The 16223-nt window shown below is 37.7% G+C and overlaps 1 protein-coding gene across 3 annotated transcripts in view; it reads left to right on the plus strand.

Annotated features, from left to right (window-relative positions):
* KIAA1958 (KIAA1958 ortholog) overlaps positions 1 to 16223 on the plus strand; it is a 163108-nt gene that overhangs the window by 14621 nt on the left and 132264 nt on the right. Inside the window, exon 1 of one of the 3 annotated variants that reach the window (XM_064580095.1) lies at positions 10974 to 11330. The exons of the other annotated variants lie outside the window; for them this stretch is intronic. The gene's annotated coding sequence lies outside the window, so the exon portion shown is untranslated. Of the gene's footprint in view, positions 1 to 10973; positions 11331 to 16223 lie in introns of those variants that run through there. 3 annotated transcript variants of the gene reach the window in all.

Below are 16223 nucleotides of genomic sequence, written 5' to 3' on the forward strand. Positions count from 1 at the left end.
CAAATATCTTATTAGGTAAAAAGTGTAAGATATGCAATAATTTGATTATTAAGAGTTTTTCGAGTTTATCTTCTCTATAATATAGTGATAAGTCAACATATTTGTTTCAGAGAATTCAGTTCTTTTCTAAATTACTTGGGTTAACATTTTCATGACAATTATGGCTCAGTAATAATAAGTACGCTTTGTTTATCTGGCATCTTGAGAAAATGGAGCTCTGCATTAATGGATTTTTGTATAACTAAAGTTTATCTCTTGGACAAAACTTAAAATTTTAATTATTTTTAGGGAAAATGTTTCCCACATGTGGTTAAATTTAAATAAAGGGTGGCAATTCAGTTACTTATGGAAATCTGCCAAGAATCCTTTTCTGGCATCTGGATGAACACAGGCAGATAGAGAGAAATTTGTTTCTCTCCCCAGAAAAGTCTCTTAAGCTTTCTGGCTCTGAAGTTTTGCAACTTTAGACCAGTTTCCTACGACCAATGCAAGGAAAGTTCCATCCCCCAACTGACAAATCTGTCAAATTCATGGATTTACCAAACCTTGTTTAAATAGCCTTTGAAGATTTCTGTGAAATTTTACCTGAAGGTATTCCCATTCTACCTTCAGAGCAGCATTTTAAGGAATGTTCTGGTTTTGAAAGCTAATAGTTATTTGATGGCCTAGCCTTCTTGTAAATATTTTCTTTTTAATATATGTAATGCAAGTGAATATATTCAATGAAAAGTATATATTTTATAAATAATATTCTTTCTATGAGTATATTGTTATGAATATAGTATATGTGAATATATTCTTCATATGTAATATTCTTTTTTTTTTGCTAACTGGCTGGCTTCTTTCTGATGGATGAAAGTCTTACCACAAATTATATTTCCTGTATACTTAGTATTTAATGATGTGTTTATATACTGATAAGTTATAAAATCTGTGCTTTCCGTTAATAAAATAATTGCCTCAAATGTTTAGGGTTTTTTTCCTTTTTAGTAAACTCTACTCCCCTCCCCGCCGTGTGGGGCTCAAATTCATGATCCTGAGATCAGGAGTTGTTTGCTCTACTGACAGAACCAGCCAGGCGCCCCTGGGGTTTTTCTTACTTAAAAATAATTTTTAGAGTCAAAATTCATTCTATAGATTTGCCTTATTACCATTTTAGTTGATGCCTTCCTGTTAATCATCCAAATAGATACTTGTCTTTCTAAGAGCAAACTATTGGCCTGAGAAGTAAGGATATCCTTATACATTATGTAGTAAGAAACAGTATTTTTGTTAAAAATGAAAGAATTCTGTATAATGTTTCTTGAGAAAAGTGTACATAGGTGAAAAGGTCAATTTGGCTATGTGAAAACTTAAACTTTTAAAGCTTGTTTTTTAAAAAAAATGAAATCAAAAAGGAAGGCAACAGTTTGGAGAAAATGCAGTGATAGATAGTTGAGGTCCTTATGGCACTATATTATCTTAATGATTTACAAAAGAATTAATAAAACTTTGGGGAAGAATAGGTAAAATGAAGAGCCAATTATCTGCCTCACTGATAATTAAGCATCAAATAATACAGCAATCCATTTACTTTTAATTTTCTTTTTTAAAATGTTTGTTTATTTTAGGGAGAGAGGGAGCAAGAGTGCACGCACACGAGTGGGAGGGGCAGAGGGAGAGAGAGTCCCAAGCAGACTCTGGGCTGAGCGTGGAGCCTGTTGTGGGGCTCGATCTCATGATCCTGAGATCACGACCACCATAAACCAAGAGTTGGAGGCTTAATGGACTGTGCCATTGAGGAGTCTGTCCGTCGTTCGTTCGTTTGTTCGTTTGTTCCTTCCCTCCCTCCCTCCCTTCCTTCCTCCCTTTCTTTCTCCCTCCCTCCCTCTCTTTCTCTCTTCCAGTATAATTAACATAGTGTTATATATTAGTTTCAGGTGTACATTAGTTTCAGCAATTCTGTGTTACTCAGTGCTCATCACCAAAAGTGTACTGTTAATCCCCTGCATGTTTCCCCATCCCCCCACCTGCCTCCCCACTCCTAACCATGTTTGTTCTCTATATTTAAGAGTCTGTTTTTTTGTTTGTCTCTTTTTTCCCATGCTCCTTTTCTGTTTCTTAATCCATTTATTTTTTTTTTAAATCTATCAAATTAGCAAAAGTATGAAATGAGATAATGCCCATCGTTGGTGAGGGGAAAGGAAGGGAGGAGGTTATTCTCAGATATATTGCTGATGGGTATATAGCATTCTTTTTTTTTCTTTTAAATTTTGAAGGTGTAGGGGAGGAAAAACTTTATTCTACCCTCTTTGATTCTGTGGCTTGGCCTAAGTAATAAACAGATTAACAGGAGAGAAGCATACAGATGTTATTTAATATTTTTATGTGCACACAGGAGTCTTCATAAGGCAAATGAAGACCTGAATAAACAGTTAGAACTGAGAGCTTATATATATTTAAAACAAAGAATATATTTGTGAGGAAGTGACTAGACAAAGGAGTTTTAGCTAGAGGCCATAAATTGTGAGAAGTGACTAGAAAAATATATGGGGGATACTAATGGAAGATAAGGGTTACTTCATTTTATTTTTTTTAGATTTTATTTATTTACTTGAGAGAGAGAGAGCACATGGGGCAGGGGGAAGGTCAGAGGGAGAAGCAGACTCCCTGCCGAGCAGGGAGCCCGAGGTGGGACTTGATCCCCGGACTCCAGGATCATGACCTGAGCTGAAGGCAGTCGCTTAACCAACTGAGCCACCCAGGAGCCCCAAGGGTTATTTTAGTAGATATATTTGTACAGATCCATTTTGGCATCATCTCCCGGTCTCTAGTGCTAAGAATGTTCTTCTCTTCCTATATAAGAAGGGCACCTTTCTCACGGGAAATTTTGTGACCTGCTTTTAGGTAGAAAGAGGGAGGTCAGAGAGACCTTCCTGCGTTTGCTATTTCTCACATGCTTTCAGCCCAAAATAATCACTATGCCAAAGTGACATATTGGCACCTTCTGAACCCCTTCAAAATGTAATACGTATACCAATAATGAACATATTATGTATACAGTTGATGAATTGTTACAAATTGAATAAATGTGACTGGCACTCATATGAGAACCTGGACTTTATCAACACCTTAGAGGAACCCCTTATACTCCTTCCCATATCTAACACAGTCTTCCTGAAGGAAAACAGTATCCTGACTGATTGCTGAGTCATAGGGTATATATGCTTAGCTTTAGTAGAGACTGCCAGTTTTCCAGAATGATTGTATCAGTTTATACTGCCATTGGCAGTGTGTCAGTGTCCCAGTTGCTCTACTACTTCATGATTATCATTTTGAAAAGCATTTTGACAGAATGTATCAAGAGCTGTAAATCTATCTATACCCATTTATCTAGCAATTCTACTAATTGAAAGGATGGGAAAAGATACATGCACAAAAACATGCTGCGAAGCAGAGGTCAGAGACCACAAGCTAAATCTGGCCAGCTGTAGCCCAAATCCAGTTACAACCAGTTATACAAATTGTTTGTGGCTGCTTTTGTGCTACAATGGAAGAGTTTAGTAGTTATTTCAGAAACCTTGGAAAACAGAAAATATTTACTATCTGACCCTCTCCAGAAAAAGCTTGCTGACCCCTACATTAGAGCATTACTTAGAATAGTAAAAGATTAGCAATAACCAGTATATCCGTCAGTTGGGGAATTACTAGATAAATCTGGTGTAAGCATTTGATGGAATAGGATATAGCCATTTAAAATGATGATGATAGAGATTATTCATCCAGCAAATATTTATTGGGCATTTGCTACATGTTAGGTACTTTTCTAGGTGCTGGCAAATCAGTAAACACTAGAATTCATGCCCTCATAGAACTTTAATTTTAGTGGAGGAGATAGAAAATAAATAAGTACATGAAATAACATGTTAAGAGGTGAGTGCCAAGATGGGAAAAAAAGGGAAGGAAGATATGAAAAATTTCAGGGTGAGGGCTTGACATTTTAGATTGCCTTCTTTCTCTGAGAAAATGACTTTTGAGTAAGGACTTGAAATAAGTGAAAGGGCTTGACATGCAAGTAGCTGGAGGAAGAGCATTTGAGGCAGAGGAAAAAGCAAGTACAAAGGGACAAAGTTGGAAATGTGCCTGATGTGTTCTAGGAACAACAAAAAGATGAAGGGCTGTAATAGAGTGAAGGAGGGAGAGAGTAGCAAGGGATGAGGTTGGACAGGTAATGGGGGTGGGGGTGGCAGTGAGGACGCATCATGGTCAACCTTGTAGCAACAGGAAAAATCCCTATCATAAATTGTTCAAGTAAAAAAAAAATGCTTTTCTCACTTCCATTTTCCCTCCCTCCCTCTCTGCTAGGTAATGACAGTCATGTAAAACAATGCACAATAAGGAAAAGACTAGAAGAAAATAATGCCAACATTCTTAATGTCCACGGATTATGAATTATGCTTCTTGCCACACTTAATATAATTTGGCTATCTTTTATAATAAAATGCATATTTAGAAACTTGAATGATTTTGCATACTTTAGAAATCAATTACTTTAGTTGATTGTAGCCTGCCAGTGGATAGCACTTTTTTTTTTTTTTTTTAAGATTTATTTATTTGAGAGAGGGCACAAGCATGCAGTGGGGGGAGGGAGCAGAGGGAAGGGGAAGAGAGAATCTCAAGCAGACTCCCTGCTGAGTGCAGAGCATGTCATGGGGCTCAATCTCAGGACCCTGAGATCACAACCTGAGCCAAAACCAAGGGTCGACGCTTAACCAACTGAGCCACCCAGGCGCCCCAGATAGCACTGTCTTAAATCATCTAAGGAGTTGCTGGTTTTTTAATTATTAATTTTTCAGTGTTTGAACCAGAAGGAACTATGGATATTATCTATTTTAACCCCTTCATTTTATGTTTTATAGGTAAGGAAATGATCTGGAGAAGTGAAGGAACTCAGGCTTTCAGTTCTTTTTCTTAGGTGTTTATATGTTCCATCACTATTTAATCGGAGGTTATTCTGCACTTTAGTGATTTTTGTGATTAATGACTTACTTAATCTTTAACATAAAAAGAAAATCCTTGAAAATAATGAAATCTAAATCTGTGTTGTCTGGATCTTCTTAGTGTGAAAACTAAGGTAGCAAATATGGTGTTAATAATGAATTCTTTTGGCTAGCATCTGGATTAAGACCATGGATGTAGTAGAGCTCAGACTGCCTGGGTTTGTTTCTGGCCCTTGTTCGTGCTTAACCTCTCTGTGCTTTGGTTTCCCATTCACAAAATGATTTGTTACTAGGTATATACCTCATAGGGTTGTTGTGAGGATTAAATGAATTCATGTGGGTAGAATGCCAGGCACCTCAGCCAATTTATTATTGAGGCTTAAATATCAGGAAGGGAAGCTATTTGAACACTAGGTACCAGAGAAAATTGAGTTCAACAAATACTTGAATTGTGTTGTTGAAAGTGTATATATCTCTCTACTTTGACTTCATGGGTATCATGTAGCAGTTTATTAACATTTTAAAGCCTATCATCTTAATTAACACAGTGGCTTGAAATTGTGCTTATGCTATAAACCCTTCACAGATGGTTATCGAATTTGGGGGGAAATAATACTTATTTTTATTTGAGGAGGAGAAATACTGTGACTTAGTGAATGGTCTGAGTAAGTGGGTCATGTTACAAAACAGAGCACGATGAGTGGTAAAAAAAGCTGGGTGGCACAGTGTCCAGCCAGCGCTAGGAAAGATAGCTTGTTTACTGGAGCATGCAGGAACTTCGTTTTGTGCCTGTAGAGGTCAGGGCAGCAAAGAGCTCCACATACACAGACCACACTGGTGGAAGGGAATCACATGGAGACTGATGAGGATGTAACCTCGTCCTTTGAAGTGTGCCATCAAAATTTTAGTATTTGAATGCCCTTAACCGGAGAGAGGCAGAGCACCGTAGATCTCACATAATGGGCATAGTTAAGAATTAACACTTTTAAAAAAAGCTTTTCTAGAAAATGATTTCCAAAAGACATGATAAAACTTGTGAAAATTTGAAGTATGGGAGCACCTGGGTGGCACAGTCAGTTAAGCATCAGACTCTTGGTTTTGGCTCGGGTCATGATCTCAGGGTCGTGAAATCGAGCCCCCAGCTGGGCTCTGCGCTCAGCTCGGAGTCTGCTTAAAGTTTTTCTCTCCCCTCTCCTCTGCTTGCTCCTCCCCTCCCAAATAAATAAATCTTTAAACATTTTTTGAAGTATGGATAAAACAAACTTTAACTTAGGGTACTTTGACAATTTGTGAAAAAAAAAGTTATATTTTTCTTAGAGGTATTTATCTTAGTGAAGGATAATTTTATACACACGCTGTATCCCTAATGTATTTTGTGTTTGTGACTATCTGGGGATTGCATAAAATTCTGTTACTTTTTAGTGGGAAAAATCTGAAATCTTCTTGATATGTTGATTTTGTTTTCTTCAGTACTTAAGTCTTGAGAAGTTTTTTTTGTGTGTGTTTTTTTTTAAAGATTTTATTTATTTATTTGACAGAGAGAGACATAGTGAGAGCAGGAACACAAGCAGGGGGAGTAGCAGAGGGAGAAGCAGGCTTCCCGCGGAGCAGGGAGCCCGATATAGGACTCGATCCCAGGACCCTGGGATCATGACCTGAGCTGAAGGCAGACGCTTAACGACTGAGCCACCCAGGCGCCCCAAGTCTTGAGAAGTTTTAACCTGCTCAAGCTGCTGTTTTTTTTTTTTTCTTTTAAAGATTTTATTTATTTATTTGAGAAAGAGAGAATGAGAGACAGAGAGCACAAGAGGGAAGAGGGTCAGAGGGAGAAGCAGACTCCCCGCCAAGCCGGGAGCCCGATGCGGGACTCGATCCCAGGACTCCAGGATCATGACCTGAGCCGAAGGCAGTCACCCAACCAACTGAGCCACCCAGGCGCCTGTTTTTTTTCTTTTTAACATAGCTGGATTAATGCAGTTGTAGTCAGCAGTGTTTCTGCCACACTAGCTTCATAAGAAAGTTTCTGCCTTCCTTGCAGAATCATGGGTTATAACTTAGGGTTTCTGTGGGCACATTAATTCTGAATAGAACCTGGGGATTGTGCTTAACTAGAAGTGTGGTGGTTTTGGTAGTGAGTTCCTAACAGGACTCAGGTACTTATATGCTCAGTAAGACATTGCTGTTGTAGCAATTGTGGTATTTAATTGAACCTGAAGGTCCCATGGAATTTTCCTAGTCCATTATATTAAACTGAGAAAGTTTTAAAAAATGCAATTCAGTATTTATGATTTAGTTAATAGTTAAGCTAAGGACTTTTAGAAGCATTTGGAAGAGGGAGGAAGGAAGCCATACATTTACAGAGACCTTCATGAAACACAAAATTGTGACACTGAATTAGCCTTTCTTTCCCAGCCCTCTGCTGTACACCAGGCTCTGGTCCAAAGAGTAGCGTATGACTCAGATTTCCCCTTAACACCCTTGTTGTTGGGTTTGTTATTCTTTTCACGGTTTGGTTGGTGTATCATATGCACATAATTAATCTGAATACTCAGAAAGGATGTATGGACTCTCTTTAGGTTTTAATAAATGAGTATGATTGAATATTTTAGTTTGATTCTTTTGAGTAGGAATTTTTTGTTCTTTGTGATAAATATACAGCATTAGCACCAGGGGAATTAAATTCCTATCAACTAGGATATCAGTCAACCTTTTTGTTCCTGTAAGATCAAGTATGACTCTGAGATATGGTGTCTCTTAGCTTTACTTGGTAATTCTTAATCTTTTGGGGGGGTTTTCAACCCCTTTGAGAATTGTATAAAAAATTTGGATTCCCTTCTTAGAAAATGCACATCTGCAAATACAGCATGCAATTTTGTATAAATTTTAGGAAATATGTGGATCTTTCTGACATGTTATGCTAACAATCTCTGTTTTGTGTATTTACATTTTAGCATATGACTTTCTCCTGTTTTCTTTAGAATGGAAACCTTAAAAGTTTGAGATAAGGATTAGGAGAGTGAGCTTATGGGTTTCCAGGGAAAATTTATGTTTTTGAAGGAGGGGATACCATGGTATTTTTCCATCAGAAATCCATTTAAACTGTTGTTTCTGATAATGTACGAGTAGTGCATCTGGTTAAATCATTCTTCTGCACTGTAGGTTATGAAAAAATAGTGTCTCACTTGGTACATTCACAAAGGCAGTCTAGCAAGGAAAAATTAAAAAGCTTAAACTCTCATTCTCATTTCTACGGGAATAAAGAGGGAGAATTCATTTTGTCAAGCATTACAAATAAGCATGTATTAAAGCGGCTACATATGATGATGACACATTGTTGGAACACCCCATGAAAGATAATTTGCATGGAAGATGATTATTCAATAGGGCTTTAATTTACAAGAAACATTCCACAATTTAATTGAGCCCTTTTTGCACACACTGCTTTGCTTCAATAGATTGCATTTGCTCCCTGCATATGTACAATGCCATAAGAGTGGTTAAAATCTGATTCAGTCTAGCTGGAAGGTGAAACAACAGCTGAAAGTCATGTCATAAAAATATACATTATTAAACATTTGAGAATTGTTTTTGAAATCAGTTTTCTGTTGGCTGATTTGTACCATAAAGCTGATTGTCTAGTTTTCTTTTTTCTACTAAGATTTGTATAAGATTATTTGGCCCTGCTGGCCACTAGTTAAACTATATGGTTCAATTTAAGAATTTTTCACTTTTACAGGCTAGTCACCTATATTGTACTTTTGCAAAATGAGCATACATAGCCTGCATTTATAGTTATTATAGAAAGAAAATTATTTGGTGATAAAGAAGACACTAAAATAAACATTTCAACAAATAGCTGACTTATGATTAAAATGCCTAGAAAGTTAATGCAGTTAATCTGTCTCCCCTTATCCATGGGGAGATAGATTCCAAGACCACCAGTAGATGCCTGAAATTGCAGATAGTACCAAATGAGATATCTATATATCTGTATATAGCTATATAGATATATATATATAGATACACACTTTTTTATTGATGTATATGTATGATAAAGTTCAATTTATAAATTAGACTCAGTAAGAGATTAACAACCAACAGTAATAGAACAATTATAATAATATACTGTAATAAAAGTTATGTGAATGTGGTCTCTCTCAAAATATCATCTTGTACTGGACTCACCAATCATCTTGTGATGATGTGAGATGATAAAATGCCTAAGTGGTGAGGTGAATGACGTAGTATTGGGCTACTATTGACCTTCTGACACTGTGTCAGGAGGATCATCAGCTTAAAGACCACAGTTGACTGTGGATAACTGAAATATTGGAAAGGAAAACCTCAGGTAAGGGGGCCTACTATATATGGTTAGAAAAAAAAGATAAAAAAGAAAGTAATGTAGGTATGTCTAGTGTCTTCTCTGTCTGTATTAGAATAGTATTATGGATAAACTTTATCCTAGAGAGGAGGTTTTGTGTGAGCCTGAACTGACTCCTTATGGATGTTCCATCCTTGAGCATTTAAAATAAGCCTTGTTGTGAGAAGCCAAGCCCATTCTTGGTGGGGAAACACTAAAGGTATGTCCAAATAAGGAAAACATGGAAGACCTGCAGGTTAAGTCAGGAGGAGCAAGATAAGGATGTCTGTTGTCTCCATTGTTTTGGAGTCCTAAGATAAGGCAAGAAAAATGGATATAGATGTTGGAAAGGAAACCATATAATTATCACCATTTGTAGGAATAGTGATGGCATAGAGAAAAAGAATATTTTTGAGAATAAGATGAAGTTTAAAGTGGAGGGGAGGGAGGTTGAAACATTTTTTATTGAGTACCCTCCATGTTTTTTGGTGAATGAAGGCTTTCTGCTGAAAGGGGAGGGGCTGAGAGGGAAATGGGCAACTAAGAAGAATGAAAAGAAAGGATTTAGAATAGCTGTGGTGAAAAAGTATTTGGAGTAGCTCTAAGAGTTCTAAGAGGGTAAATTGTATGAAGGCGGTATGGAGTCAGTCAAGAAAGGTTGGTTCCTGTGCGTCAGGGTGATCTCTGAATTCTCTGAGCATAAGCAGTTGATTACCTGTGTGGGCAGCTTGATGACCACCTTAAGGTGATAAATAAGTGGTTCAGCTTCTTCCACAAAAGTTTGCTTCTGAGATCTGATGTTTGACTCCGTGAGACCCTGAAGTTGGAGATCCTATAGGATGAATTATAATTAAGGTAAGGGAAAAAGGAAGGATGAAACTATTTGGAGGAGAAGCTGTGTTATTTTTGTAGTGGGCCATCTGTTAGTAGAAGTCTCTGATTATGTACAAAAAAGTCTAGATGGAAATTCCCACTTCCTAGGGTTATTGTGGAGATTAACTAAATTAGATGTGAAAGTGGATATTTATTGTTTCCTACAGTGCTCTGCATTATAGTAAGCTCTTAGTAGATATCTGCTTTAAAACAAAAGCAAAAATCCTGTGCCCTGTGAGCCCATTCTTTTCAGATATTTAAGCGATTTTATCTCCCATACATTCTTTCAATATCAGCATCTTTAAACTTTTTCTTTGCACTGGTCCTGGCCTCTGTTCCTTCATCTCTGCCTCTGCATCCTGAGAAACCTGTGCTTGAGCCTGCTATTTCTTATCCGTTTCCTTCTTTCATAGCCAGATTCTTAAATAAATGGATTACAGTGCTATCTTTTCTTTTATTACTAATTCTCTTTAATCCCAGGGGAATTTGGCTGTGTCTACCTCCCTTCTACTCAAAGTCTCCACAAAATTAAACATAACTAATAGACAAACACCGAAGTAAATGATCAGGTGATAATAAGTGCTGTGGAGAAAAATAATTCAAGTTAGGGACTGCCAGGCACATGTTGGGGATTGGGGGCTCTGGGATGGTCAGGAAGGTGTCTCTCTCTTTTTTTGGGGGGGGGTTCTCTAATAAGTGGACACTAAAGCAGATTTAAGGAAGTGAAGGAGCAAATCATACAGATATCTGGGAAGAAAATTCCAGGCAGCCAATGCAAAATCCCTGTAGTGGGGGCAAGGTTGGTGCATTTGAAGAAGAGCAAGGAGGGTTTTGCAGATGGTATAGAGTAAGAAGGGGATGATGTCAGAGAGGTAAGTAGATTGACATTGGGAGCTTGTGGAAATTGTCTTCTGATTGCTTCTTTTTCCTCAGTGAGAGTGAGAATGAAGCAGAAGGGATTGGAGATTTGAAGAGATGTTCAATTAGGACAGTAGAGAGAGAATGGACTTGAGCAAAGTGTTATCCTTCAACCAGCAGCACCAGTATCATCTGGGAATGTGTTAGAAGTGCAAATTCTTGGATCTCATCCCAGACCTACTGAATCAGAAACTCCAGAGGTGAGGGCAAACAGTCTGTGTTTTTACAAGCTTTCTGGGTTACGCACAAAAATGTTTGAAAGCCATTGGACTAGAGAGTTAAGTACAATTACTAGGTAGCCCTGAGGACCTACTTGAGTTTAGTGATGTTAAGTTTAATGTGAAAATAGTCATTAGGTTATGTTGAGGGAAGAAAGGGATGAGGGAATTGAGTGTGTACAAGGAATTGTTTTAAATGATGTACTGCAAAATCTAAACTGCATAAAGAAAGAAGTAAGAATGGGTCATTGGGGGGGCGCCTGGGTGGCTCAGTTGGTTAAGCGACTGCCTTCAGCTCAGGTCATGATCCCAGGGTCCTGGGATCGAATCCCACATCGGGCTCCCTGCTCTGAGGGAAGCCTGCTTCTCCCTCTCCCACTCCTCCTGCTTGTGTTCCCTCTCTCGCTGTGTCTCTCTCTGTCAAATAAATAAATAAAATCTTTAAAAAAAAAAAATAGAATGGGTCATTGGGACAGTGAAAACATGCTAGGATCAATGGACTTTTGGTCCCAGTGGGTCAAAGAATTGGTCAGTGAAAAAATTCTGACACAGATCTGATTGATTCTAAATTACAGTTATTTTCCCTTTAGTCAAGTATCTTCATAAATCAGTATTTCTGCTTGAGAATTATATGTCAGAGCAAGTAATTTTGAGTCAAAAGTTTTGAGTTCAAGTCCTGCCTTTGTTAACTGACCTTGGGTAAGTTACTTAACTTTTCTCAATCAATTCAGTATCTGCACAATGGGACTTAAAGTACTTAATAGCTTAGTCTCACAGTTGTTCAGAATATGAAGCAAGAGACAAGTGTATGAAAATGTTTTATAAAACATGAAGTCCCATCTCCTTTTTTTTTTTTTTAAAAGATTTTATAGAGAGAGAGAGCGAGCACGAGTTGGGAGAAGGGCAGAGGGAGAGGGAGAAGCAGACTACTCACTGAGCATGGAGCCGATGGGGGGCTCAATCCCAGGACCCCGAGATCATGACCTGAGCCAAAGTCAGACACTTAACTGATTGAGCCACCCAGGAGCCCTTGAAGTCTCCTAATCAGTGCTCTCCACTGTTTTCCACACCTACCTCCTCCTCTTCTGTATCCTTTTTTTTTTAAAGATTTTATTTATTTATTTGACAGAAAGCGAGAGAGTGAGCACAAGCAGGGGGAGTAGGAGAGGGAGAAGCAGGCTTCCCACTGAGCAGGGAGCCTGATGCGGGGCTCGATCCCAGGACCCTGAGATCATGACCTGAGCCAAAGGCAGATGCTTAATGACTGAGCCACCCAGGCACCCCTCCTCTTCTGTATCCTATATTTTGTTTATGTAGTACAAAGAATCTTGCCTTGTGTCTATTACAAAAACACGAATCTTGTAGAAAAGTAAAAAAAAAGTATTCATGACTGTTGTTACAACTTGTCTTGTAATAAAATGTCTTAAAAATACATTAGACTTACGCCTCTGGCCAAGGCAGAGTAACTGGGAGCAGATTTATCATCCTACCTGTATTATTAGGGTTCTGCAGAGAAATAGAACCAATAGAATGTGTATGTTTATATATTTATTATAAGGAATTGGGTCACTTAATTGGGGAAGCTGAGAACTCCCAAATTCTGCAGTCTGCAAGTTGGAGACCCTGGAGAGCCAATGTGTAGTTCCAGTCCAAGTCTGAAGGCCTGAGAACTAGGAAAGCTGATCATGTGTATGCCAGTCTGAAAGCCTGAAGGCTCAAGATCCAGGAAGAGCCAATGTTTCCTTAGAGTCTGAATGCAGGAAAAGACTCAGCTCATTCGTCAAATGGGAAGAATTCCTTCTTACTCAGCTTTTTTGTTTTATTAAGGTCTTCAATTGATTGGATGAGGCCACTCACATTTAGGGTGGCAATCTGCTTTATGTAGTCTACTGATTCAAATGTTAATCTCATCTGGAAGCACCTTCACAGACACACCCAGCATAATGTTAATCAAATGTTGGGTACCTATGACCTGTCAGGTTGACATAAAATTAACCATCCCACCACCTGAAACAATTAAGAAACCAGACAAAATATATTAAACAGTGATTTTTAAAACATTGGATATCAGACATTGAAGTAACAATGATCTCTGAGAGATGAGAAACAAACAAGATGAACCCCATGACTGCCTCAGCTTACTTCCTGGAAAGGGTTTCTGCTTTCCGAGGAGGGGGGAACCCAAGTGGAGGCTGCCAGTTTCCCTGAGTTGAGAAGGTGGGGATGGAAGTCTGAGGAGGCCATGGTGACTAGAATTCATAGGAAGAAGCAAAACTATCTATTCGCAGATGACATGATCCTATATATATAAAATACCAAGGAAACCACAAGAAAACTAGAGATAATAATATATGAATTCAGTAAAGTTGCAAGGTACAAGATCAACACACAAAAGTCACTTGTATTTCTATACACAAGCAATGAACAATCTGAAAAGGACATTAAGACAGCAGTTCCATTTATTTATTTATTTATTTTTAAGATTTTTATTTATTTGACAGCACAAGCAGGGGGAATGGCAGGCAGAGGGAGAGAGGGAAGCAGGCTCCCCATCAAGCAGAGAGCCCAATGCTGGGCTCCATCCTAGGATCTTGGGATCATGACCTGAGCTGAAGGCAGACATTTAACTGACTGAGCCACCCAGGCACCCCAGCAGTTCCATTTATAATAGCATCTAAGAAAATAAAATAACCTAGGAATAAATTTAACCAAGATGGTGAAAGACTTATACACTGAAAACTATAAAACAGCGCTGAAAGAAATTAAAGACCTAAATAAATGGAAATATAGCCCGTGTTCATGAATAGGAGGACTTAATATTGTTAATATGTCAACATTCCCCTGAGCTATTCTTATCGAAATTCCAGTAGCCTTTTGTACAGAAATTAAAAAGCTGATATTTAAATACATTTGGAATTACAAAAGGTCTTGAATAGTCAAAACAGTTTTGAAAAAGAGCAAAGCTGGAGGACTTGCGCTTCTGATTTCAAAACTTACTACAAAGCTATTATAATCAAAACGGTGTTGTATTGGCATAAGGATAGAAATATAACTAATGGAATAGAATTGACAGTCTAGAAATACACCCGTATATCTAGGGCCAAATGGTTTTTGACAAGGGTGTCAAGTCCATTCAATGGGAAAAAAATAGTCTCTTCAACAGGTGGTAGTGCTGGGACAACTGAATTTCTACACATAAAAAATGAAGTTGGATCCCTGCCTCATACCGTATTATAGAAGAATTAAAATGGATCAACAACACCATGTAAGAGCTAAAACCATAATACTCTTAGAATAAATGACTGCTGAAGAAAGCAGAAGAAAGGGGCGCCTGGGTGGCTGAGTCAGTTGGGCGTCTGCCTTCGGCTCAGGTCTTGATCCCAGGGTCCTTGGGATCGAGTCCCACATCTGGTTCCCTGCTCAGTGGGGAGTCTGCTTTTCCCTCTGCCCCTCCCTCTGCTTGTCCTCGCCTTTCTCTCTCTCTCTCTCAAATATAAATTTAAAAATCTTAAAAAAAACAGAAGAAAGATCATTCTTTGCTGTTTTTAATTTAGGATTTCTCTGTTGATTGCTTTATGAAACATCATGTGGCTGTTACTAATCTATGCTGTTATACTAACATGAGATTTAACACAAATGAAATGTTCCTTTATGATGTCTAAACTTGTGCTCATAACATACTACACTGTCCTGGATCCATTTGGAAGTTTCACGATTTAGTTTTTGTGTGTTGATTACTACCAGGACATTACATGTTCTGGTATTTAAATATAATTTCACAGTAGCAAAATCTTTATCAAGCTTAAATATAGATGACTTTTAGGCTTTTAGGAATTGGTTGTCTTGAATTATTCTTATGACTCTTCTGAACATTTCAATACATAAGTTTGCCTTCCTTAGTACCTGGTATGTAGGTACTCTGATTACTTATTGAATGAGCAGATATTGTGTTAAAGTGTGATTATCATGAAAATTAGTTCCAGATCCTTCAGTTCTTTGAGGCATTTCCAGCAGATACATACTACTGTTACAAGTCATAATAGTAAGAAATGCTGGTGTACCTTTTGGAGTTCAAAGACCTTTTTGTACTAACTTGTTTCTGATGAAACAATTACTATATGGGAGTAATTTGATCCCATTGGATTATGTTCATGTAATTGTTGGATTATTAAAGCATTTAATTTGTATTTTAGTAAGTGCTGGTATAAATACATTACCTTGTGTCTTGTTCCTAATTATACTATACTGCAGGAGGTGGACCAGTATAATAGAGGAGAGGTGGTTCAGTCCCCTTGGTGATGTGTCATCTTAATTAAGATCAAGGAGTTCTTAAGTTTGTGTGTTTGGGAAAATGACAAAGTGAAAACATTTTTTCACCATTTTACACTAGATTGGTTTGTAGAAAGGAAGCAGCAAATTAAATTGCTTTTACATTTTTAAAACACTTAAGATGGAAAATAGAAAAGACAGAGGTAGATAAACATACTATATTACTTTCAAAGAAATTTAATTTAGTCTTTAGCAATGGCTTTGAGTAGAAGTACTACCTTCAGTTGTAGATAAGATAATGCATGTGGTATAGTCTCAAGTAACTAGAGACTGAATGGAATCGATATTTTACATTAGTTATGCATTATTTATCATGTCTGATAAAGCAACAGCATACGCCTGATGCTTTTACCACCATCTGCATGATACTCTATACTCCAAGTGAGTGAGTATATTAATCCTAGGTTAACTTTTACAGTAAGAGTTGTGGACTTCCTTGGTAAATTAACATCCACAAACTTAAAACCACAGGTAGGAGAATGATAGAGGACGCAGAAGCACTGATAAGAAAGAAAACCGAAGGAACAGAGAAATGAACAGGGTATT

The sequence above is a fragment of the Mirounga angustirostris genome, unplaced genomic scaffold (genome assembly GCF_029215605.1).
Source record: "Mirounga angustirostris isolate CCGP_5_RB_7025 unplaced genomic scaffold, mMirAng1.0.hap1 SCAF_15, whole genome shotgun sequence".
Lineage (NCBI taxonomy): Eukaryota > Metazoa > Chordata > Mammalia > Carnivora > Phocidae > Mirounga > Mirounga angustirostris.